This window comes from Malaclemys terrapin, chromosome 2 (assembly GCF_027887155.1).
Source record: "Malaclemys terrapin pileata isolate rMalTer1 chromosome 2, rMalTer1.hap1, whole genome shotgun sequence".
Classification (NCBI taxonomy): domain Eukaryota; kingdom Metazoa; phylum Chordata; order Testudines; family Emydidae; genus Malaclemys; species Malaclemys terrapin.
This window is the reverse complement of record NC_071506.1, coordinates 23,453,792-23,479,992: the sequence shown is the minus strand read 5'-3', so window position 1 is coordinate 23,479,992 and position 26,201 is coordinate 23,453,792. Positions and strand designations below refer to the sequence as shown.

Here is a 26,201-nt window from a genome sequence, read left to right as displayed (position 1 = left end):
GTTATTTACTTTGCATTTCTCCTTCTTGGATTTCATCCTATATACTTCAAACCATTTCTCCAGTTTGTTCAGATAATTTTGAATTTTAATACTATCCTCCAAAGCACTTGCAACCCCTCCCAGCTTGGTATCATCTGCAAACTTTATAAGTGTACTCTCTATGCCAGAGGTTCTCAAACTGTGGTCCATGGACCACCAGTGCTCCGCGAGCTCCATTCACGTGGTCCACAGATAGTTCGCTCTAAGGTGTGCACCTGGGCAGTCACACACGAGAGAATGAAGGCCCACCACCTAATTAGTGGAGTCGCGCAGGCGTGGCTCCACTAATTTGGTGCCTGGACCCTGGGATGTGCAGGGCTGTGGCTGTCAGAGAAAGAGGAGGCTTTCTTCAGCTCCGGGACTGCGGCTGCTGGGGAGAGATGGCTCTCCTTCCCAGCCTCAGCTCTGCGGCTGCTGTAGCAGGGGAGAGACCCCCCTCCTTCCCAGCCCCAGCTTGGGAGCTGCCACGGCGGGGAAGAGAGGGCACATCCATCTCATTAGAAAGGTAAGACTACTGATATTAAAATACGAGTTGTGTGCTTTTATTTGTAGAACAAAAAAGTTAATTATTATTAAGTTTTTTTATATCGCGCTTTTATCCAAAGCGCTTTACAATAGTTAGCTAACTGTACAAACAACATTTGGAATGATCATTAAGTGGTCCACCGAGAGCTTCAGCAATTTGCAAGTGGTCCGTGAAAAAAAAAAGTTTGATAACCACTGCTCTTTGCCATTGTCTAAATCCTTTATGGTAATATAATTATATGTAATTATATTATTGTAATATCATGTAAAGTATGAAATATACTATAATAATTATATAAAAGTTTTAACAAAACAACAATGTGAAAATGAAACATTTCAGCATTACCAAAATAATTCATTGCAATGCTTTCCCATAAAAAATGATCAGCAAAAGCCACACAGTTCCATGAAACATTAAAATGTTTATGACACTCCCTTTTCCAATGGAAAACCATTCTGTCAAAAATGTGTCAACCAGGTCTATCGTGCAGGAACTCCTGTGGCAGAGCCAGAGAATAAACACAGATGAGAGCCTCTGTCCATGGAGGGGGCCAAACCTGAGTGGCACCATTTTGCAGTGCCACTCACTCAGTTTTGGCTCCATTGCCCCCCCTCCCTGCCATGACAGAGGGACCGTGGAGCCAACCCAGAGTGGGCGCTGCACCTCCTTGCTGCTGCTGTGGGGCTGCCTCCTGCACTGGGCTCCCAGCCCCAGACCACAACGGTCTGGCTGGCCTTGCCGTACTGCCAGCAGCCCATATCCCCTTTCAGGGTTGAGGAGTGATACTGTACCTGGGTGGGCCAGGTTGCAAGGCAGGGGCCGATTGGGGTGCGGACTCAGTAGGCGAGTGTTGGGGCCAGCAGCTGCAGTGGGAATGGCTCCATAGTGATTGATGGTGCCAGTGCTTAAAATGTAATGAAAGAGGTGCCGGGGCTCAAGCAATTTTTATTTTCATAACACTGGTTTACAATTTTTGAGAAGTCGTCTGCTTCAGAGATAAAATGTGCTATTTATTATGTATTTTGAGGTGCTGAATTCAAATATAACAATTAAAACAACTGATTGGCTACTGTTTCTAAGATATTTAAGTTTTTACATTTTATGTCTATGTATATTGTGTAGATAGTAGAGTTTTAATCATAAATTGTAAACCTAGGTCTTTTCATGTGTTTATGGTTGCTTTACATGATAATATTTCACCTGTCCTGTTTATGTAACCCTTTAAAAATCAGCAAAAGGGTTATAGAAATAAAATTTATTATGAAACAAAAGGCAAAAAACTATTGTGTACATAGTTTAGTCCTATTCAGTTTCTACTCGGCGCTTCTTGGCTTGTCTCTTGTATTCATTAAATGGAGCATCTCTTGTCACTGTCCAGCAATAATCTGCAAGCATTGATGGACTCCATTTGCCCTGATAGCGTTTCTCCATTGTTGCGATGTCCTGGTGAAATTTCTCGCCGTGCTCATCACTCACTGCTCCGCAGTTCGGTGGAAAAAAATCTAGAAGAGAGTGCAAAAAATGTATCTTTAGTGACATGTTGCAACCAAGGCTTTTGTATGCCTTGAGGAGGTTTTCCACCAACAACCTGTAGTTGTCTGCCTTGTTGTTTCTGAGAAAATTTATTACCACTAACTGGAAGGCTTTCCATGCCGTCTTTTCCTTGCCACGCAGTGCATGGTCAAATGCATCATTTCGAAGAAGGTCACGAATCTGAGGACCAACACAGACACCTTCCTTTATCTTAGCTTCACTTAACCTTGGAAATTTTCCACGGAGGTACTTGAAAGCTGCTTGTGTTTTGTCAATGGCCTTGACAAAGTTCTTCATCAGACCCAGCTTGATGTGTAAGGGTGGTAACAAAATCTTCCTTGATTCAACAAGTGGTGGATGCTGAACACTTTTCCTCCTAGGCTCCAATGACTGTCAGAGTGGCCAATCTTTCTTGATGTAGTGGGAATCTCTTGCACAACTATCCCATTCGCAGAGAAAACAGCAGTACTTTGTGTATCCAGTCTGCAGACCAAGCAAGAGAGCAACAATCTTCAAATCACCACAAAGCTGCCACTGATGTTGGTCATAGTTTATGCACCTCAAAAGTTGTTTCATGTTGTCATAGGTTTCTTTCATATGGACTGCATGACCAACTGGAATTGATGGCAAAACATTGCCATTATGCAGTAAAACAGCTTTAAGACTCGTCTTCGATGAATCAACGAACAGTCTCCACTCATCTGGATCGTGAACGATGTTGAGGGCTGCCATCACACCATCGATGTTGTTGCAGGCTACAAGATCACCTTCCATGAAGAAGAATGGGACAAGATCCTTTTGACGGTCCCGGAACATGGAAACCCTAACATCACCTGCCAGGAGATTCCACTGCTGTAGTCTGGAGCCCAACAGCTCTGCCTTACTCTTGGGTAGTTCCAAATCCCTGACAAGGTCATTCAGTTCACCTTGTGTTATGAGGTGTGGTTCAGAGGAGGAGGATGGGAGAAATGTGGGTCCTGTGACATTGATGGTTCAGGACCAGAAGTTTCATCTTCTTCCTCTTTCTCATCTGACTCAAGTGAGAATGATTCTGGTGCATCAGGAACTGGCAGCCCTTCTCCGTGGGGTACTGGGCATATAGCTGATGGAATGTTTGGATAATGCACAGTCCACTTTTTCTTCTTTGACACACCTTTCCCAACTGGAGGCACCATGCAGAAGTAACAATTGCTGGTATGATCTGTTGGCTCTCTCCAAATCATTGGCACTGCAAAAGGCATAGATTTCCTTTTCCTGTTCAACCACTGGCAAAGATTTGTTGCACAAGTGTTGCAGCATATGTGTGGGGTCCACCTCTTGTCCTGATCTCCAATTTTGCAGCCAAAATAAAGGTGATAGGCTTTCTTAACCATAGTGGTTATACTGCGCTTTTGTGATGCAAAAGTCACTTCACCACAAACATAGCAGAAGTTATCTGCACTGTACACACAAGTACGAAGCATCTCTGCTCACTTTGGCTAAACAGAAATGTGTCCCTTTGCAAAATCAAACACTGACAAATAAGAGAGCACGACACTGTATGATTTCTAGAGCTGATATAGGGCAATTTGTTCAGCAGAGTGATGTAAGCTTCGTTATGATTGCATCATCCATGACTTCTAGGAATAACATGATGCGATTCATATCATGTATGACGCAATACCAGCTTCAGATTGCATCATTCATTGTTTTGCCTAAAAAGCAAGTACTGTCCAAACCCAGCCATAGATTTATTCATAGATCCAGTCAAAGATGTATTTTAGTCATTTCTGGTTTAAATTGAGATCCCTTCCCTTTATAACTCACTTATCCTCCGCCATTCCCAAGTCAAGGGTCGTATATACTGACCCAATAGCATATCTTGAAAACTAGAGCCAATCAACAATTTTAAGCATCATTTTCGTTCTCAGTGACCCAGAATTAGTAAAGTTTGACTACATTTATTTCAGAAGCATTTTGGCTGTAGAGCAGTGTAATTGATGCAGCAAGCCCAGAGTTGCCGGGGCTATGAACTGCCAAGCCTAGAGGTGCCAGGGCTCAGCCCAGGCAATGGATGGTTCGTACTATGGAAGAAAAATTCAGGGGCACCCTTGACCCAGGCCACAAAGCAGAGCAGTGCCAGAGCCAGAGCCAGGAATAGAAGTCAGGTCTCCTGAATCTCAGGCCAACGCCCTGCCCAATGGATCGTACTGCAATCTGTCTCTAAATATATAACCAGACCTTAGTTGGATGCATTTGAAAGGGGCTTGGCCTTCCCCACTTGGAATCATATTTAACTTTTTAAAATTAATCTTTGTCATTCTGTTAATGGTTTTAAAGTATTGCTCAAGGAATGGGAATTTGCTGGATGATACCATCTGCCTTCCCTTGGGAATACAGTACTGTAAAAGGAGAAGTGGATTTACCATATTTTTAGTTAGAATCCCCCAGGTCTTTCTTCTTTCATTTTATTCAGTAGAAATTCCATGGGAATATTTTACTGTGGCTTATTTGTAATGACATGTCATTGTGTTTCTCCTTTCATGTACAGTAAGATCTATGAGAATCTGTTCTAGTGATGATGTGCTTGACACAAACAAGACTAATATTGGTGAGTAAGGTTTGATCTGCGTGACTCAATGTCTAAAAGGGCCTTTCTGCTTCAAAAGGTTGGTGTTCTATGTCATTTCCTTGCCGCTGCTGCAGTTATATAGTTCTGTGAATTCTTTGTAGAACTCCCACACTGCTGAACTGTGGACTTTGTATTAGCTTTAGGACTATCTGAAATACCATTCTGAAGTCCAAGTGAAAGATTTTACTGTTTCTCTTTTGTCTCCTCCCTGTCATTTCCTCAAAAAAATTCTGCCAGATTTTCATTCAAGAGTTACCCTTTGTGAAGCCATGATGACTAGGGTGGTTTTTTTTTTTTTAATCAGCTTTTATTCTCCAGATGTTTTGTGATCTCATCTGTTATTAATGTAGGGAAGAACTTGCCTACTACAAAGATCAGCTTTACTAATCTATGGTTTCCTGACTCCTCCTTAGTTCCTTTCTTAAATATTTCCAAGAATGGATTGTGGTACTGAGTCTGGATTCCTGAGGCTTGAACTAAGCAAACATACATTAAAAAATAACAACTACTCACCAATTCTTTTGTGTCCTTTTTCTGAATCAAAGCATATAACTTCCATTCAGAGTAACTGTTCAAGTTCTGTGCATAGATAATCAGTGAAGCCCTACTTAACTGGGATCTAGGGGTATGTCTTCCCCGCAGTCAGACGTGTGATTGCAGCAGCATGTGTAGACATGTGAGCTAGTGTAATCAAACTAGTGTGAGTACTAATAGCAATGAAATTGTGGCAGCAGAGATTACAGCATGGGCTGTACAGCCTGCCCAGGGTACTTACTCAGGTGGCTACCCTGTGCTGGAGTCTGTGCCAAGTGGCTTTGCTGCTGTTGGTACTCTCACTAGCTATATTAAAACTAGCTCAGGAATGTCCACATGTGCAGCTATCACATACCCTAAGTGGTGCATAGGACTTGTGCGGGCTTTCTGCACAAAGGTGAGTTCCACCCTAAATGCATTTTTCATTAATTGGACTGTATGTGCCAAGAACAGTGGAAAGACACATTTTCATTATAAATAGTGTCCTTTTCTGCAACCCTTGCTCACAATGCACAGCACTTACCGGTGCAAGTAGTCTCATTGGCTGGGGAATAATCCTAGAAAATAGTGCCCCATGAGTGAGAGTTGCAGTGGGTCAGCATGAGGCCTCTGCATTAGTTAGGTCTAGGCCTTTCCCTAGCCCCCTACCCAGAGGAGGGGAGATTTCACTCTTAACAAATAAAAAAAGAAGATGCATGAATTCTGTCAACGTAAGGTGGTTACTAATATTCCAAAAATATCTGTAAAGGACTGTGTTTCAAATGTTCCCTCTGGCAATTCTCCCAACAATATCATTGCTTCTGCTTTTCTTGTTAGAACTTGAGATTCTGCTAAAAACTTGCATTCATTTCAGACTAGCTGTGCTGAGAGTTTCTGCTGTGGAAATATTCACTAGTATATACCTCCATAGGAGATCTTCTTGTGCATCCTACACTGTCCATTTTATTCAGTCTTCATTTCAGCTGCCAAATGTTTCAAAAACATTGCAGATAGCTGAAGGGAGAGTTCCAATTAGCAACCCACATTGGAATGAATTATAACAATGGAGGCATACCTGTGAACTTGGCACTGAGTACAAGTCCCAGTTCCAGTTCACAAATTTATCTGGGAAATCCAAACTCCCAAGATGCTTAAACAAATACGCTCCCACTTTCCTGAGTGTCCTCTTCTGTTTTGGATACTGCACATTATTTTTTTAGAGTATCTGCCCATCTCTTCTTTCCCCTCTATCTTCCCTAGAATAAAGCTATCTCACTCTATCCCTTTTCAACAGTTTATTCTGATCACAATGCAGCTTCCATGGATCAGTCACTGTTATCTTAGGGCTATGTCTACACTACAGCCGGGATTGAAGCTCTGAGATTGATCCACTGGCGGTCGATTTAGCGGGTCTAGTGAAGACCTGCCAAATTGACAGCAGATCGCTCTCCAATCGACCCCTGTACTCTACCCCCAATGAGAAGAGTTAGGTAAATCAATGGGAGAGTTTCTCCTGTCGACCCCCTGTGGTGTAGACCCCTCGGTAACTCGATCTAAAGTACGTCTAGACATACCTTATGTGTAGACATAGCCTTAGAGATGCACAGTGTTAGCGGAGGGAAGGGAGTGCAGTTGAAGTGCTTAGAACATTCTATTAAGGATTCCCAACCAAGATGGGAGAGGGGTTTTCCAGCTCTCCCATCCCCTGGGAACAGAATACTGTGTTGCATAATTTTCCAGACTCAGCCTTTCCAAGCAGGAGTTTCAAGTTGAAACTGTTACTAAGGTTGATTCTGGCAAAACAATGGAATGCATAAGCCTGTCATCTCTTCTCCCTGATATGACTACGCCAGCCATAAGTGGTACAAGTCCTTACCAACCCTCTCCCCTTTCCTATTGGCAACCTTGCTACACAATCTCAAACCTACCGAAACAGACGTCAGGAAATGTGCTCATTCCAATGTCTGGATGATTTCGGCACTGAGTTATGATACTGGCATCCCTCTTGTGGAACAAGTTTTTACTTTTACAAATCCCAGTTAGGATGTCAAAAAACTCTTTTAAATGACATAGATTTTCTCTTTTTCAAATGATTGCTGCTCTAGGCATGCTACCTAACTAAAAAGTCTTGTCTTTTTTCAGGTCATATATACCTTTTCCAAAGGAAGGAAGGAGATCTGAGTAAAAAGGGTGTTAACAGGTCATAACTTAAATAGCATTCCCCCCCCCCCCCCCCGAAAGCATTTGCTTTCCTAAATTAAACCAGTGGTTTGTGATTCCTCACATTATTCTTCTAATGTCATGACCTATGTGTCAAAGTGAGAGGTTGCTTGTGGATTTTTCTTGTCTTTGAAAGCAATACTTTCTCCAGAGACAAAGAGGCTCTTTTTTAGCACTCTCAGCAATTGCCATGAGGTGGGGGCTACAAACAGGGCAAGTTTGGGCAGTATGTATGCTGACATTTTTCATTCCTAGTGTCCCACAAGTATTTCTCCTTCAACAGAGCTTCTGTGTAAGGGAAAAGGAACTTTTTTGTTTCCTTGATTTAGTTCTACTATGTTTGAAAATTCCTCCTAGGCTCCCAATTTCCCTCTGGAAGCTGCTCTGCTCATAACATTTTGTCTTATACACCTTAAAAAAAATAGCTAATTTGTGTTGTTCCTTCCTGCCCACCAACAACTTGAGGGACAAATTTCCTCTTCTTAATTTGCATTTGCAAAATCCTTGCAAGCAATTTTTCCACAAGAGCTGACTCATTGCTGTGCATGTCAACAATCCTCAAATTGGCAGATTTGGCCCCCCAAATGAAGCATTTCCAATTTTTTGTAAGCACCAAGGACCTATTTGTAAGGAAAAGGGAGATGTTTTGCAGAAAGGGACAGTAAAATACAGAAGAAACTGCCAAAGTCAGTAGGAGAAATAAATGGTGGAAATGCATTTGAGTGAAAGTTAAACAGGTTTTGGGGGAAATCAGATGAACAAATACTCGGCCCAGTTAATCTTATGCTGAGAATAGGGAGATCCCCTTGAAGTCTGTAGCTGGTTCTACACTAGCCTTTCATCCCTAACATTTCCCACTGTTGCTATGTCTGGTTCAGGACACTAATTGTGCTATGCAGACAAGATACCAGCAGCTGCTGATGTTTTAGGCTTCCATCCTGCAATGCAACGAGCACTTTCAATTCCTGTTGAAGACAGATGTTAGTCACATCATTTAATGTACTTTTGGAAAGTGGATCTGATACTATGGTGATGAATGGGGAATAAGAACCTCAACAGAACAGAATAAAATCTGTGTGCATTGAGGGTGTTCCGTCAGCACCTTGCAGGATCAAGCCCTAAACCTCAGAGCACGGTTAGATGACACAGTGATCGTAAAGAACCAGCAGTTAACATCATCTTCTCTACTAGTGCTCCCACCATTGCTATGGTGGAGCTACACTGGTGATAGCAATGGTGGACAATTCCAGGGGGAAAGAGCCCAGTGCTGACATAGCTATGGGGGCTTTGCAAACACAGAAGGGGGCAAACTTTGACTCGCTGGTTAGGGGTTTAAAACAATCATGAACTTTATTCAACTTTAATATGACTTATAAATTATTTTTTCCTAGCTACTGTCATTTTATAGGAGAAAGATTTTGGTTTGGGACAAACCTTGAGGATTACAACTATTTCAAACCCAGTTTTTAAAAGATTCTGATAATGGCCAGGTGTGGGGTACTTGGGGATAATCTATGTATCTTGTCTATTTTAATCCTCTTTTTATCACTTTGCTTGGATGCTGTACAATTTTCCTCTACCCTTTGTCTGTCTGTTTTTGTCTTTTCAGAGAGTAAGCCCTTCGGGGTAGGGACTGTGTCTTCTTTTGTGTTTGCAAAGTGCCTGGGGCATTGTGGCTGCCGCTTGAAACAAATAATAATACTAAAGAATTGTCATTGATAATGAAATAATTGTTCATTATTAGATTTCAGCAAACTTGAGCACATTGGTAGTGCTACCAGCAACCCCTTTTTCTCTCAGGGCAAGTCTACACTACAAAATTAAGTCGACCTAAGTTATGTCGACGTACAGTCACTGCTCTAATTGAATTGGTTTTACACATACACAGTACGTTCCTTGCGTCGGGGTGTGTGTCCTCCCCAGGAGGACTTGTACTGATTTAACTGCCAGTGTGGGGCATTGTGGGACTGTTTCTGAAAGGCAGCAACAGTCGATGTAAGCAAAGCAGTGTCTACACTGATGCTGTGTCGGAGGTGGAATTATTTAGTCGATATAGTGGATGAGCTACTTTGGTGGGAGCCACATTTTAGTGTTGTCACTTACAGAGTTAGGGCGATGTAAGCTGCCTTACGATGACCCAACTCTAGTGTAGACCAGGCCTCTGTTAGCAGAGAGCCAAAAGGAGTAATGAGTCACATACAAGTGCTTGCTAGCCAGGCAATGATTTGTATTTGTAAGTTATGGGTACAGCTGGAGCTATAACTTTGCTTTTAAGAGGGCCAAATTCTGGTCCCATTTAAATCAATGGGAGTTTTGCCATTGGCTTCAGGTCAGTATTGGGCTCAAAATTGTTTACTGTGCTTAGTGTCAAATCCTAATTCCACTGAAGTCAATGGCAAATCTCCCATTGACTTAACGAGATCAGGACTTGGCCCTTAGTAAGCAGTAAAAACATTGTTAAGTAAGGGGGAGGATTCTCTCTGTAAATCCCAAGGGGCTGGTTTATGTGCCGCAGTTATTAGCTCATACTCCACCCTTAAGCATCAGCTCCAACCGTTAGATTTATAAGACTCTTAGGGGGGAGTATCTGCAGAAATCATCGACCTATCGCTACACGACAGATGTAATCAGTAACAAACTTTTCATTGTGTTGGGTTGTGGCTTCAAAGTGAACAGTCTCATCACCACTGTATGTTTTTAAAAATATAAATGATGCCACCTTTTAATGTATTTTATGTTTCTCTTTGTAGAAGCCGCAATTGTCAAACCTGGGCACCTAAAATTAGACTCTTAACTGCATATTTTGGCAGATAAACAACTGCTGTTGAATGTAGTGTGCGCCATAGGATAATGTAGATGGGGAAACAAGGGCTCACCTCCTTCTGTAATATGTGCCCCTCAGGGCTTCATACAGATTTCTGTCACTTCATCCTCTGGATTGGCCTACAAATAGTACATGGGTAATTTTCCTCACACTATTTTTGGTACTTCTATTACTGTAGTAATCTACAAAAAGAACAGGAGTACTTGTGGCACCTTAGAGACTAACAAATTTATTAGAGCATAAGCTTTCATGGACTACAGCCCACTTCTTCGGAAAGTGGGCTGTAGTCCACGAAAGCTTACGCTCTAATAAATATGTTAGTCTCTAAGGTGCCACAAGTACTCCTGTTCTTTTTGCGGATACAGACTAACACGGCTGCTACTCTGAAACCTGTAGTAATCTAAGTGCTTCACAGTCTTTAATGTATTTATCCTCTCAACACCCCTGTGAGGTAGGGAAGTGCTGTTAACTCCATTTTACAACTGGGAGCTGAGGCACAGTGAGACTGAGGCTAGGTCAACCTTACAGACTAATATTGGTGTAACTACATTGCTGAGGGGTGTGAAAACTCCTCATCCCCTGAGTGATGTAGTTATACTGACCTAACCCCCTGTGTAGACAGCACCATGTCAATGGGAGGGCTTTTTCCATCAACATAGATACTGCCTCTTGGGGAGGTGGATTAACTACACTGACGGGAGAAGAAGGTCTCCCATCAGCATAGTAGTGTCTTCACTAAAGTGCTACAGCAGCGCAGCTGCAGCATTCTACGTGAACACAAGCCCTAAATGATTTGCTCAAGGTCACACGGGAAGCCTGCAGTGAAACAAGGAATTGAACCTGGTTCTCCTAAATCCCAGCCTGGCACCCTAAGTGCTGGCCCATCCTCCCTCTTATCTACTTCTATTTCCGGTAAGAACTGGGTAGTGCAGAGAAGTTTTTGATTCTCTTCTTTTATTTGTTGACAGTAGAGCTGGTCAAAACATTTTCATCCAAACATATTTTGGATGGGTTTTTGTTTTGTTTTATTACACAGAAAATCTTAATTTTAGACAATTCTTTTAACATTTTTTAACGAAAAATCAGAAACGGAAAAGTTTTTAGTAACATTTTGGGGGGTTCTGTATAATATTTTGGGGTTGGGTTAAAACTTTTAGTTAGTTATTTTTCATTACCAAAACCAGTTTTTTAAAATGAAAATATTCCAGTTTGGGTTTCAAGGTTTTCATTTAAAAAAAAAATCATGGGAAATTCATTTTTTAATTTTTTTTTTCAAAATTTCTCATGGGAAATGATTGGGATTTTTCTATCAGCTCTAGTAGACAATCAATCCTACAGAGACATAAAGGAAGATCCCATCCCCGACCCAAGGATTTTACAATGGAAGGGACCAAATTCAACTGGCCCACTTGTATAAATCCAGAGTCACAGCAGACTTTGGCCTGAAGGGCCTGACCCTGCATAGACTGAACTTGGTGCAATGTGGCCATTAATCAGGCTTTAAATCCAATAAAAGGTGTGAATGTGATTTGATTTGCAGGGGAATGTTTCAGTGAGGTTCTCATTTGATCTGAACCAGTTTGCACATCTTCATAAATGGATCCAAAATAAATGGCCCTCATTGATTTCAGTGGGCATTGGATCAGGCTGTGAATGCTGTAAGGTTTTATTAACTTTCTAGTCAATGCCTGGACTTACCTTGGTTCTGAGACCCTCCCAATCACATACATTTTCTAGCTATTGCCTAGCTGCTATTCTTGCATCTTATTCGTAAGGGCTCTTTAGTCTATAGTATTGGGCAACGATTCAACATTTTAATTATGTACTTTACAGCTTCTGAAAAGGGAAAATATACATCATCCCACCTGGACACATTTGTACTATTTGTGGTTCAATCTAAGTAACTCCAATGGGTAATTGCTTGTAACAGTTTATGAAATACATATATTATTGCAGCACTTGATACATTTCATTGGAGTTAACGTAGCCAAACCTCTAAGGTGACACGATAAATCCATGAACATTTGGTTTAAATCTACTGCTGGTAGAATACTGCACAAAACAAAACAAAATCATGCACTGGAATAAAAAATGCAAATTGTCTCTGATACGGTTCACAGTCCCTTTCATTCTCTTCTCGTGATTGTTTCCACTTGTGCGATTTTGTTTGCAAGAGTACTGATGGGAGCAGAAAGTGCTACGTGCAAATGTTGCCGCATGTAAATACTTGTGCAAATAGGTTTTTGCACAGGTATTCACAAGAGAAGTATTCATAGAGTCATGTTGAAAGTGTTCCAGGGATTTGTCCATTCAGGGTGAAGAAACAATAGCCTGTGATTTAGGTGATCAGTTACAGACTGTGAATAGCATTACTGAATACCTAAAGCAACAGTGGGTAGTTTGTAAGCAGTCCATAGGCTTAAATATGTTCACAGAAACACTCATCAAATAATGAACCCATTTTTAAAAAAGGAAGGCTGGTAACAGAAAACTTGCCAACATTCATCAAATATATTGTTTCACTGTGTATAGTTTACCTGGTTCTACTGGTGGACATGCTGGACATTTTGTTGGCCTGGCCAATGAGAGAAAATGTTGCTTCTGTAAAATAGATAAATCTGGGGTTTTCAAGGCAGCCTAAAAGGATTAGGTGTCTGAGTCATAGAATGTCAGGGCTGGAAGGGACCTCAGGAGATCATCTAGTACAACCCACTGCTCAAAACACAACCAATCCCCAGACAGATTTTTGCCCCAGCTCCCTAAATGGCCCCCTCAAGGATTGAACTCACAGGCCTAGGTTTAGTAGGCCAATGCTCAAACCACTGAGCTATCCCTCCCCCATTGCATTTTATTAGAAGTTGGGTGCCTGACTTCCTTAAGCCCACTGAAAATCCCAGCCTAAAGAACCAGCATTTTGGAAGTGTTCAGAGAAGCAGGGGAGCTTTGAATAAGAATTACTTTGGCTACATACACATGTAATATTTGATCTGAGGGTAAAGAAATCATACTTCGTTATTTGTCTGGTAAATTTTACTCCCTGTTCTGTTATTTTCTAGCCATTTTAGATCATGTGTAACAAGTGAGAAATTCATCTGTGTTCTGAAATGTTCCCTTTAGTGCTTCAGGATGGAATGCTGTGTTTGCTCCAAACTTCAGCACATTTGTCCTTTTATGTGTAAAGCTTTAGTGTAGAAACATACAGCTTGCACTGATTGAATTTTAATTGCCAGCTACAAAGGGAAATCTAAGCTACTTGTGCTTTTCTACCAAACGTTTTGCTCATTACTGGTGAATAATCTCTTTGACATGAAACTCTTCATAGCTCTCAATGCACTCTGATGGAAAAGTAGCAAAGGTAAAGGTGCTGACTGGCAAATTACTGCTGTCTCACTGCAACAGAAATTAGTGAGACTCAGGGTATGGGCAATAGTAAAGATTTGTCTAGACGCAAGTATGCTGATAAGATTATTCCGGTAGAAATCAATTGATCCAATTTTTCTGCCGTTTGCAATGTCACATAGGCAACCTTAGAGACAAAACAAGTTTATTTACAGCTGTGTAAAACTTTGGCTGTTGCATGGAGGCAGAGGAAGTCTGCTTAGATTCCAACCATCTGGAAATATTAGAGCCTAAAGCAAAACATCTTTCCAGTTTTACTTGTGGGACAAGTAGCATGTCTTTTCAGTAACTCAGATCTGCAGGGAGAAAACAGATGGCCTGGTAACAATTGTCAGGCGTATGGAAATGTCACATTTCAACTTTTTGAAATGAGAGTGAGCTTAAAAACTAATCCTTGTGCAATACAGTTTACTGCTGAATATATTGTAAGCAAAGGTGTCCTTCTTGGTGTGGTTTAACACGGAAATAGAACAATTCATTTTCTTACTTTTTCACTTTCACACATGCGTGCACACACACACACACACTGATGATAACGACAACCATTTAACCTGAATAAGAGGTGTTTATGCCACAGTATTTCCTATCACTCTACCAATGGGGCCTAATCCTGCCAGTACTTCACTGGGAATTCTGTGCAAGGCAAGCTTGCAAGATTGGGCCCTAAATCTGCCATGTCAAGGAGTGGTTTGGGGTGCAGACTGGGGTGTGGTGCCTATGGGAACTCAGTAGAATACATGTAATCATTATCCTCTGTCTTCTGAAAAAGATTAGTGATAGGAACTGAAAGGGACCAGTATTATTAGCAGGAGGAACATAAGGAAAAAGAGACTGTGCCCACTGGTGGTGGCACTGTTTCAAGTGTGGGGCTTGCCCTTCCGCAGAGCAATGGACATCACTGAAGGATGACTGTGGGCTTTGTTCTTGCAAACTTCAGCTACAAACTTGGTGCTTCCAGGGGAAAAAAAATGGAGGCTAGTTTTCAGCTCACTACTATTAACGACCAGATACCACTAACTGGAATAATACTCTCTGCCTTCCACATCCTTGCCTCCATTTAACACAGAGGCTATGCCAGATATGCATTTGCCATTAAAGAATGTCAGCAGCAATAGCAGTAGCTACAAGAACGCTCTTGAGAGGTTGAACCACTGTTGAGCGTGTTAGGCAAGATTTTAATCGCTTTTGAAAGGTGCCTTATTGGCAGTCTTGGAAATCTCTGTGCCTCAGATTCTGCATTTCGGACAATAATACTTGCCCATCTTTGTACAGTGATTTGAGATCTGTATAATGCTAAGTAGTATAACAACATCTATTTTCCTTGTGTTTGCATAAGTGCTGGACCAAAATTTTCAAAATTGGCAAGTGATTCTGGATTTCTCAATTTTTGGATGCCCAACTTGAGACATTTTAAAGAGGCTTGATTTTCAGAGAGTGGATGCTTAATGCTTACTGAATATCAAGTCCTCTTAAGGTATCTCTAGTTGGCCACCCAAAAACAGAGAGGTCCCCAAATCACTAGCCACTTATGAAAATCTTGGCCTTGGTTTTCCTCCTCTCCCAACCCTCCACCCCAACCTCTGTTTTCAATCAGGTGAACAATACACAGTGACTCTTACGTCAGATTCAGAGTGAAATTGTACAGGCACAAAGGAATTAACGACTCTGAATCACAGTAAATACTTTGGAAAACTTGAAGTTTCATCCATATCATTCATTAGTTAAAATCATATTATTATTCAGTATGTAGATTGCTGTATGTAGTGTAGTTAGAGCCGTGTCAGTTCCAGGATATTAGAGACACAAGGTGGGTGAGGTAATATCTTTTATTGGACCCACTTCTGTTGGTGAGAAAGACAAGCTTTCGAGCCACACAGAGCTGATGCTGGAACTACCTTTCCCAGACCTGAAGAAAAGCTCTGTGTGGCTCAAAAGTTCGCCTCTCTCACCAACATAAGTGGGTCCAATAAAAGATATTACTTCATCCATGGTTCTTACCCACGAAAGCTTATGCTCCCAATATTTCTGTTAGTCTCAAAGGTGCCACAGGACCCTCTGTTGCTTTTTACAGATTCAGACTAACATGGCTACCCCTCTGATACTTCATTCACCTTGTTTCTCTAAAAATTTGCTAGGCACTTTCTAAACACAGAGGAAGACGCTGATCCTGCCCTGAAGAGCATCCAGCATAAGAAAACAAAAGACAAGGTAGGTGAGCTAATGTCTTTTATTGAACCAACTTCTGTTCGTGAAAGATCACTCCATATCTGACCTCACAGTCCTCATCCTCAACAGAAGCCTGCACAACACCTTCAGAAGATGAGCCTGGGAGCTTAAATTCATAACTTTGCTAGAAACTAAAAACTCTGGTCTTAATAAAGACACTAGATTTATGGCTTATTACTACAATCTGTAACCCACTAACCCCTTTTTTTTGTCCTATGACAGGAGAGGTGTTAACAGGCCACTTCATTTTGAATGGGTCCTTACAATATATGTTATCTACTTCTGCTAAACAATCTGTTCTACCTTGTATTAGCGGTGATGCTTTGAGTATCTTTCCCAGACCTGAAGAAGAGCTCTGTGTAGCTTGAAAGCTTGGCTCTTTCACCAACAGAATTTGGCCCAATAAAATATATCACCTCACCCACCTTGTCTCTCTAATATACAGAGACCAACATGGCTACCATCACACTTCAAATAAGAAGACAAAGACAGATTAGGGGAAAGAGACCTGTGCAGGTGTAAACTCATGGAATATTATAGTTTTGGTTCATGATTATTATAAGTTAAAACACCACAAATTCCCCTTTCTCCCAATGCCCGTTCACCATTCACACTCTTATTTCCCTCTGTGAAGCAATCCCTAGCTTCAATTTTAGTGTCTTTTTCAGCCCTTCCCCTAACATTCATAGAATATTAGGGTTGGAAGAGACCTCAGGAGGTCATCTAGTCCAATCCCCTGATCAAAGCAGGACCAACACCAACAAAATCATCCCAGCCAGGGCTTTGTCAAGCCGGGCCTTAAAAACCTCTAAGGATGGAGATTCCACCACTTCCCTAGGTAACCCATTCCAGTGCTTCACTACCTTCCTAGTGAAATAATGTTTCCTAATATCCAACCCAGACCTCCCCCACTGTAACTTGAGACCATTGCTTCTTGTTCTGTCATCTGCCACCACTGAGAACAGCCGAGCTCCATCCTCTTTGGAACCTCCCGTCAGGTAATTGAAGGCTGCTATCAAATCCCCCCTCACTCTTCTCTTTTGCAGACTAAATAACCCCAATTTCCTCAGCCTCTCCTTGTAAGTCATGTGCCCCAGCCCCCTAATCATTTTTGTTGTCCTCCGCTGGACTCTCTCCAATTTGTCCACATCGCTTGACCAAAACTGGATGCAATACTCCAGGTGTGGCCTCACCAGTGCCGAATAGAGGGGAATAATCACTTCCCTCAATCTGCTAGTAATGCTCCTACTAATGCAGCCCAATATGCCGTTGGCCTTCTTGGCAACAAGGGCACTCTGCTGGCTCATATCCAGCTTCTCGTCCACTGTAATCCCCAGGTCCTTTGCCGCAGAACTGCTGCTTAGCCAGTCGGTCCCCAGCCTGTAGCGGTGCATGGGATTCTTCCTTCCTAAGTGCAGGACTCTAATTCAATCCCTGTCCTCCACATACATAAGAACTAAGACATTAACTGACAGGATAAATAAATGAAGTAACTAAGCAGTTGGGTAGTTTTCTGTAGGCATCTCAGAAGTGGGTCTTCAAGAAGGTTTTAAGGCCCTGATTCACCCAGGCTTTTAAGCACACATCTGCCTTTAAACAAGTGAGTAGCCCCATTGAGTTCTGTTAAAATTTCAACTCTTTTGAATGGATGCATTGGTTATATAGAATCATCAAAATGTAGGACTGAAAGGGACCTTAGTATGTCATCTAATCCAGTACCCTGCACAGAGGAAGGACTAAGTATTATCTAGACTAGTGGGTCTCAACCTATTTACCATGGTGGGCTGCATCCAATATTACCTGTATGGTCCTGAGGATGTCACATGGGCCGCAGCTGTGTGCTGATTGGGCTGCAGGTTGAGAACCACTGATCTAGACCATCCCTGACAGGTGTTTGTCTTAAAACCCCCCAATGACAGAGATTCCACAACTTTCCTGGGTAATCTGTTCCAGTGCTTAACTACCCTTACAGTTAGGAAGTTTTTTCTGATGTATAACCTAAATCTCCCTTGCTGCAATTTAGGCCCATTGCTTCTTGTCCTGTCCTCAATGGTTATTGAGAACAATTTATCACCCTCCTCTTTATAACAACCTTTTACATACTTGAAGACTATCATGTTCCCCCTCAATCAGACTTAAAAAGCCCAGCTTTTTCAATCTTTCCTTGTAGATCATGTTTTCTAGAACTGTAATAATTTTTGTTGCTCTCCTCTGAACTTTCTCCAATTTGTTGACATCTTTCCCAAAGTATGATGCCCAGAACTAGGCACAATACTCCAGCTGAGGCCTTATCAGTGCAGAATCAGTACTTCTTGTGACTTGCTTACAACACTCCTGCTAATACATCCCAGAATGATGGTTGCTTGTTTTGCAATGGTATTATATTGTTGACTCATATTTATGTAACCCCTTTGGGGTTTAGAGAGCATGGTCCTTTAAATCTTTTTCCTAAGGGGGAGGGCGAGAGTAAGAAAAAAGGAGGGAAACGCCAGGGGACAGCGCTGGAGCTCCAGGGAGAGGGAGAGGCAGCCTGCAGGCCCTGGAAAAGTGAAGCAGCAGAGAACCTGCCCAAGGCCTGGGACTGACGGGGCTGATTGGGGACACCCCAGGACAGGAGCCAGGAGGAGCACTGTGCCAGGGAGGAATTGCCCTAGAAGGACAGGCCGGAGCTGGACCCAGTATCACGGGTGCCCAGAGCTGCATGGGGCTGTGAGTACTGGGGCTTGGGACTCTGCATTGGGGACAAGGAGGGAGGTTGTTAGCTAGTTAAGTGGGGAGGTGGTCGCTCTGTGTGGCTTTGCAGAGAGTGGCAGAAGAAGGCACCGGAGGGGTTTGTTGGGGCAAAGTTCACTGGCGCCGAAGACGACCAGGAGCACCCAAGATTCACCACTGGACTGGAACTTTGCTCAGGACTCCTGAACTCTGTGTGCAGACACATTGCTCGGTGTCTGCCCTTCCAGACTGTGCTACCACTGGGCCTGTGGGGCCTTGGCTTGGATGCAGCCCTGTTTTACTGCTCCCCCTATATTTCCCCTTGTTGTTTTTCTCCTCTCGTCCCTCTGTAAATAAATATTTCCCTTGTTATATCCACTGTACTTTTCCTGTGGGTGTGTGTGTTCACTCTGGGGGGTTTGGAACAGGTGCCCCTGGGGTGGAAGGGATTTCTCCTGCTGCATTCCTGCGCACGCCTTCTCTTGGCCAGAGCTGCCTGCAGAGCAGACTCCATCTTGGCCACGAGAGCGCTAAAGTTACATTTAGTTTGTGGTCCACTGTAACCTGAAGATCCTTGTCTGCAGTATTCTAGGCAGTCCTTTCCCATTTTGTATTTGTGCAATTGATTCTTTCCTAAATGGAGTACTTTGCATTTGTCCATATGGAATTTCATCCTATTTATTTCAGATCATTTCTCCAGTTTATTAAGATCATTTTGAATTTTAATCGTATCCTCCAACACACTTATTATCCCTCCCAGCTTTATGTACATGATGTGTTCCTGCTTGCTGACTGGATACAATCAAGTTTTTGCTACTAATATTTCCAGTTGCAAATTCAGAATTTGCTTTCTGTAACTATTCAGTAGCATTTACCTAAAATTCACCTGCTTTCTTTTTGCTTGTTTGTTTTTGCTATGATTCTTGTCTGTAAGCTCATTAGCTAAATATCAATGGAAACAAACAAAAGGAGCGCTCAGATCATGTCTACACTATGAACTGGGGTCAACACAAGTTACATTGGTGTGCAGTCACATCAATTTCTATATTATTCAGGCATGTGCATACTTGGCTGCTTGCTTACTCACCAGGAGTGCTTGTGTCAATGCAAAGTGCAGTGCACCATGGGTAGTTATCCCAGTGTGCCATGCACTGTTGTCTGGTGCAATTCCCACATTTGGTACATTGTTCAGCTCCTCCAAGGTATGCACAGTGGTCTGTGGAACGTTAGTGGGGTCTCCACCAAGTATGGTATGCAGTTCATTGTAAAAGTGACAGGTTTGCAGAGCGGCACCAGATCTATTGTTGCCCTCGCTGGCCTTGTAATATCCCTCACAAAGTTCCTTTGCTTTCACACAGCACTGCTGCTGATCCCTGTCATAGTCCTTAGCTTGCATCTGCTGTGCAATCTATTCATAGATGTCCACTTTTCTACAGCTGGTCCACAGTTGTGCGTGCACAGCTTCTTCTTCCCACTGGCTGAGGAGATCCAATACTGGTTATCTACTCCAGGCAGCAGTGCATCTAGTATCTCTGTGTGGGCAGCTGCATGGACCAAAGATGGTCTGTTGGGCAGCTGCACAGAACAAAGATGAGCTGCTGTATGTTCTCATGAAGGTGGGCAATCAGGAAATGGCATTTCAAAAATACATGGGGTTTTTAAAAAGGAGGTGAGAGGGCAGGCTTCCAGTCTCTGTGATCCCTGGGCAGTGGAATTTAAAATTGTGACCAGAGAGATCACTGTCATGGGGAAGGGGCATTGTGGGACAGTGGCTGGAGGACTGTTAGGATCAATACAGTTCATACAGTTCTACACTCTCACTGCATTGACCAAAATAACTCAACCATGGTTCTACACCATTCAGGGAGGTGGTTTTAATGTTTTGCCATAATGAGGTGCTTACTTCTTGAGTGTAGACACTGTGACATTCCCCTCTGGTGTTATCTGGACCGATGATCTGCTAGGTCACTCCAATCCTTGACTCTGGGAGCCAGCCTTACCCTGCTCTGCTGTGAGAACCCCCACTCCTGGGCTGTTCACACACAGCCTCTGGCATGTAAGCTGCTCCTTGGATTGTGCAACTGAATGACGCTAGCCAATATTTCTGGTCCCAGACAAAACCTTAGGAACCTCCGTCTTGCAGTGTCCAGTTATGCCTACTGGATACTGCAGGCTTATATGAGTTCATCAATTTAACAAAGAAATTGATATGCACCACGCTTGCTAGCCCAAGGGGAGTCTCTGACACGCTTCAAACCAAACGCATTGCTTCAGGTAGAATAAACAAACAAATGTATTAACTACTGTGATAGACCCAGACCAGTTGGAAACAGCAGAGTAGCAGAAGGGAGATATACTGGCCATTGAATAAGTAGTTTTCTGTTCCCTGAGTGACCAGAGCAGGGGCTGCTCCAGGCTAATAGACCACCTGACTCCAATTAACCTGCTAAGAGTCAGGTGAGGCAGTTAAGCACCTGACTCTAATTAAGGCCCCTGTGATTCTATAAAAGGGCTCACTCCAGGCAAGCTGGGGGAGCCAGGGGAGAGGAAGTGTGTGAGAGAGGAACTGGGAGCAAGAGGTGTGCAAGAAGCTGAGAGTGAGTAGGCGTACTGCTGGAGGACTGAGAAGTACAAGCGTTATCAGACATCAGGAGGAAGGTCCGGTGGTGAGGACAAAGAAGGTGTTGGGAGGAGGCCATGGGGAAGTAGCCCAGGGAGTTGTAGGTGTTGTGCAACTGTACAAGGAGGCACTCTAAACAGCTGCAGTCCACAGGGCCCTGGGTTGGAACCCGGAGTAGAGGGCGGGCCCGGGTTCCCCCCATACCTTCCAACTCCTGATCAAACACAGGAGGAATTGACCTGGACTATAGCTTCTACCAGAGGGGAAGGTCTCTGGACTGTTTCCTGACCCACAGGATGAATCTGTGAAGTGAGCAAATCTGCCAATAAGCGCAGGACCCACCAAGGTAGAGGAGGAACTTTGTCACACTACAAAGATAGATTTTAAGTGATTATAAGTCAAAGCACAACAAGTTGGATTTGGTCAAATGAAATAAAAGCAAAACACATTCTAAGCTGATCTTAACACTTTCAATGCCCTTACAAACTTAGATGCTTCTCACCACAGGCTGGCTGGTTGCCCTTCAGCCAGGCTCTCCCCTTTGATCAGCGCTTCAGTCGCTTGGTGGTGATGTCTGTAGGTGGAGGTGGAAGAGAGAGAGCATGGCAAACATCTCTCCCTTTTATCATGCTCTTTCTTCCCTCTTGGCTTTCCCCCTCCCCCACCCCGTCAGAGTCAGGTGAGCATTACCTCAATGCAGTCCCAAACTGACCAAAGGAAGGGGGGGTGACTCACTTAAGAGTCCAACAGATCCTTTGTTGTTGCCTAGGCCAGTGTCCTTTGTTCCTGTGAGGCTGGGCTGGGTTTCTCCCATACATGCCTTGATGAGGTGTGAACTGCCCCTCTGGTCTTGGACAGTTTTTGCCTGGGCTTGCTTTAAGTCCTGAGGACACATTCTCAGCCTCGTAACTATAACATTACTATAACAATGATTACTATAACATTACTATAACAACAATGCTCAGTGCATCATGAGCCTTCCGAAGATACCCGACATGACAAACTTTGCATTAGATACCACTAGGGTGACCAGATGTCCCGATAAAATCGGGACCGTCCTGATATTTCGGGGTGTGTCCCGCATCCCGAGCGATCTTCGGTCGGGACGCAAATTGTCCCGATATCCGCCGGCAGGGACTGACTCGGCTTTTTTTTTTTTTGCTCCCCCCCAATGTGTCCCAATTTTTTCTTTCCCTCATCCAGTCACCCTGGATACCACATAGTCATTTTATAAGGATGAACATGGGGGTCCTGAGTGTTCCCTCGAGATACAGAACGTCACAGACACACGTATAAATAAGTTGATGCCAGGTAACTTACATTGACGAGCTTTGTAGTGTAGACAAGGCCTCAGTCAATGCTCATTCAATTTAAAAATCTGAATGAATCTTCAAGGATATTTTTTCTAGTATTTGCTCAGCTCATTCATGGATAAATATTTACACTTTTAGTTCACAAACTGTCAAGATGCAGTACAGTCATGATTCATCCCCAAGTGTATAAGTTGTAGCTGGGTTTGGTTGTGAACTAATGTTAGTCCTATAGGACACTGATTGATGGTTGTTTATACTAATTAGAGTCAGAGTTCATGGAAGAAGTATATTCAAAGACTTTGAACGAAGTGGGTAGTGTTATCCACTTATTTACTTTGTTAATGTCAGTGAGTCACTGTGAGGAAGCATTTTTTTAAACATTTTGTGCATTAGATTTTCTTTTAGCTGGATTCAGTACAACTCTACAGTACAAGCTTGGTCTGCTCAGAGTCTCAAGGGACACAAAACCTTTGACAAACTGCTGATTCAGCTAATCAGAGGGATTTTGGAAGTCTGATCAGTGTCTCCGAACCATGTGTGCACTCCTCCAAGGCAGATGGGCAATACCCCTATGTATAGGTAGCCTTCTTTGGGCTCTGCTCCTACCCATCTTATTCCCAATCCCTACATCCCTTTCCCTCTTCTCCTGTGCTTCCTGATTCACCCTTGATTACAGCTGAGTGGGAAAGTTTTCCCAGCCTGTGACAATTTTTGAGATTTTTTAAAAAAATGTTACCATTCTGCATTGCGATGAAGCTGAGACTTTGGAAAGTTTTCATGAACAATCAGAGTAAGAGGCAGCCTAGACTAGCCAATAGCCTAGTAGTTTAGGCATTCAGTTGGGATATAGAAGAGTCAGGTTCAAGTCCCTGCTCTAGTCAACCAGAACAAGGTGTGGGGGACTCAGGGTCAAATTCCTGCACTGCCTAATTTGGAGCAGCAGCTTGAAGCTGTGTTTCCCACATCCCAGGTGAGTGCCTTAACTGCTGAGGGGGTTGGTTCTTTCTCTTGGGTTTTGAGCAGAAATTCCAATCTGGACCTGACTAAAGTTTCATAGAAATGGACTTTTTCCCATGAAAAGTTTTTGTTTAGACTGTCACAGATCCACAGGATCTGTACAATGCCCCAGCTTTTAAATAGTCTCCCGGAGGAACCCCTTCAGTGTGGCTGACCCCCCAAGGAGTCCCACTTTTCGTGCAGGGTAGGCCCCGCCACTTCCTAGACTGAGCCTCTGAGCTCCAGCACTTCTGTTTCACACCATGAGCTCTGCCTAGTGAGTCCAATTGAAATAGACTCCTGGCTAGAGATTTGTATACTCCTCAGGGACTAATGCACCCCTGCCAGTATTTGCAGTGACACCAAGCAGTATTTTCAAAACAGAGTAGGACTTATTAGTCAGCTGGAACACAGCACTGGAAGTCCTTAGGTTCGCAAAGAGAAATAAAGGTTAAAATATAGTTCTTTCTGGCCAAGCCAGCACAATTCATCAGCCAAGCTGCTGTGAACTCCATTTCAGGCTCGCTCTCTCTGACCAGCTAAGTCAGTCCCAGAAGAGAGTAACCAGCTTCCTTCAGAAGCCCACACTTTATCCCCCACTGGTCACATCTCAGTCCTTTTTTCTCCAGCTGGGGATCTCTGCTCAGCCTCCCTGTTAAGAGGTGGTGGGGGTGGGAGGGAAACTCTCTCCTCTTGGCTGTTGTTTCCTTGGTGTCAATGTTTTCATCATTAGGGCTTTCTCTTGTCTCTTTGGGATTCCTGCATTGATATAGGATTGTTTTCAGGAGTTTCCAGTCAGTTCCTTAAGAACCCTATTCACTGCGGCCCAGACAGCAAGGTGACACCCACACCTCATGTCCTGTGCTGTTTGCCAAGAGTGGACTTAACGTTTTCCCCTCCACTGGGTAACAATGCAAAGTGCAGAGGGAAACTGAGGCACACACCGACTTCATAAAAATATTACAGAAAATTCCCACTTTGTCACATAGACAAAAAAATCCTTATCAGCTCTGCTCTGATCCATCTCCGAGGAGCATAGTTTACACGGATCTGTGTCCCCTTCACCTCTTGCTCCCTCTGCTTCTTCATACTCAGCAACATTTAGTTCTCTCCCTCCTACCAGCATGTGTTGCTGCCCCTTTCTCTTCACCCAATCCAAGCTCAGCAGTGATGGTATTTGGCTCCTCTTCTTGTTGATTCAGGTCATCTCTCCTCTTCATCCTCACTCCTTCACTTGCTGTAAAGCCAGTTCCATCCATCTTTTCATTCCTTTTTCCTGCCACTTGGTCATTAACTACCATCCCCCCTGCTTTCTTATTTTTCTTTCCCACTGATATCAGGTCTGGTTGTTTCTTCCTCTCACTTCCTCCCCTATTCTCATTCAGGGAGAATTCAGTTTCCTCATCAATGACCCATTTGATTCCCTGCCACTCACGTACTTTCATTAACCATCTTTTTGATCTCCAGCTTTGGAATGACTCTCCCATTCACCAGCTCAATTACCCTCTTGACCTTGTATCTTGCTGTCTCCAGATTCCATCTCTCTGGCCACCACTTGCTGTCCTTTGACATTGCTCACCCTTCCCTATCCTGACACTCGCTCCTTTCATGATCTCCAGCCCTCTCTTTCAGTGCCTGAACTGTCTTCCTTCCATTGGTTCCATAATGTCTGCCTTTTCCTCGCCTCTTGATTCATTCACTTTCCCTTCACACTGCTCTACTTCTTCAAACTTTAACCTTGGTTCTCCCCCACCCACCATACACATGTGTATTCATTTATTGATTCATATTTCTTGAAATTACTTATCTTCTAGCTTTAAGTGCTTGTACAATGGTAACATCAAGTATATAAACTAAGGGGGAAATCCCCCCTTGTCGTCTTGATCAATAAATAACTCCTGACCAGAGGTGACAATAAACCGGTACGGGCCGGTATGGTGTACCGGTAAGAAAGTGGCCACCAGAAAGTGGCCACGGCAGCATTTTAAGCACCATACTGGCAGGGCCGCTGACGGAGGGGCAAAAGGGCAGCTTCCCCGGGGACCAGCGATTTAATAGGGCCCAGGGCTCCGGCTGCTGCCACAGTAGCTCTGCCCTGGGGCTCTGGTAGCAATTTAAAGAGCCCAGGGCTCCTGGCCACTGCCGCTGCTACCGCAGCAGCGACTGGAGCCCCGGGCCCTTTAAATCGCTGCTGGAGCCCCATGTGGTGCGGGCTGGGCAGCGCTGAAGGGCTGGCTGGGGGAGTCTTTAAAATTTATTGCATAAACTCTTCATCTTCAATGTTTATCTTCACCTACCTGTATCTCTGTTCCTACGTCTTCCTATCCTTCCTCTCACTGCCTCCTTCTATGATTCGCTGCTCCTTTCTTCCATGTCTCCCAACCCAGTTTTGCTTGCCATCCATTCTGTGTCATCTGTTATTTCCCTGCATCTTGTCCACCAGTTGCCTTCTTTCTTCTCCATAAGGTTCCCTCAGAAAATATAGTCCTTCAAGAAATTTGTCCTAGCTCATTCTCTTCACTTTACCTGATACTGAAGTGTTATCCCATGAGTTGTTTTTTCTTTGTCTCATCTAATATTCACACGAGCTGATCAGGACAGGGAATTTGTCTTACGCTAAGGCTGGGGTGACATTGGGAATTTAGGTTGGAATAACTGTCGCTCAGGAA

At 43.4% G+C, this 26,201-nt stretch overlaps 1 long non-coding RNA gene across 1 annotated transcript in view; it reads left to right on the top strand.

Annotated features, from left to right (window-relative positions):
• LOC128832907 (uncharacterized) overlaps positions 1 to 26,201 on the top strand; it is a 133,144-nt gene that overhangs the window by 88,787 nt on the left and 18,156 nt on the right. The window contains exon 4 of the long non-coding RNA XR_008444081.1: positions 15,801 to 15,873. This is a non-coding gene — a long non-coding RNA (uncharacterized LOC128832907). The remainder of the gene's footprint in view (positions 1 to 15,800; positions 15,874 to 26,201) is intronic.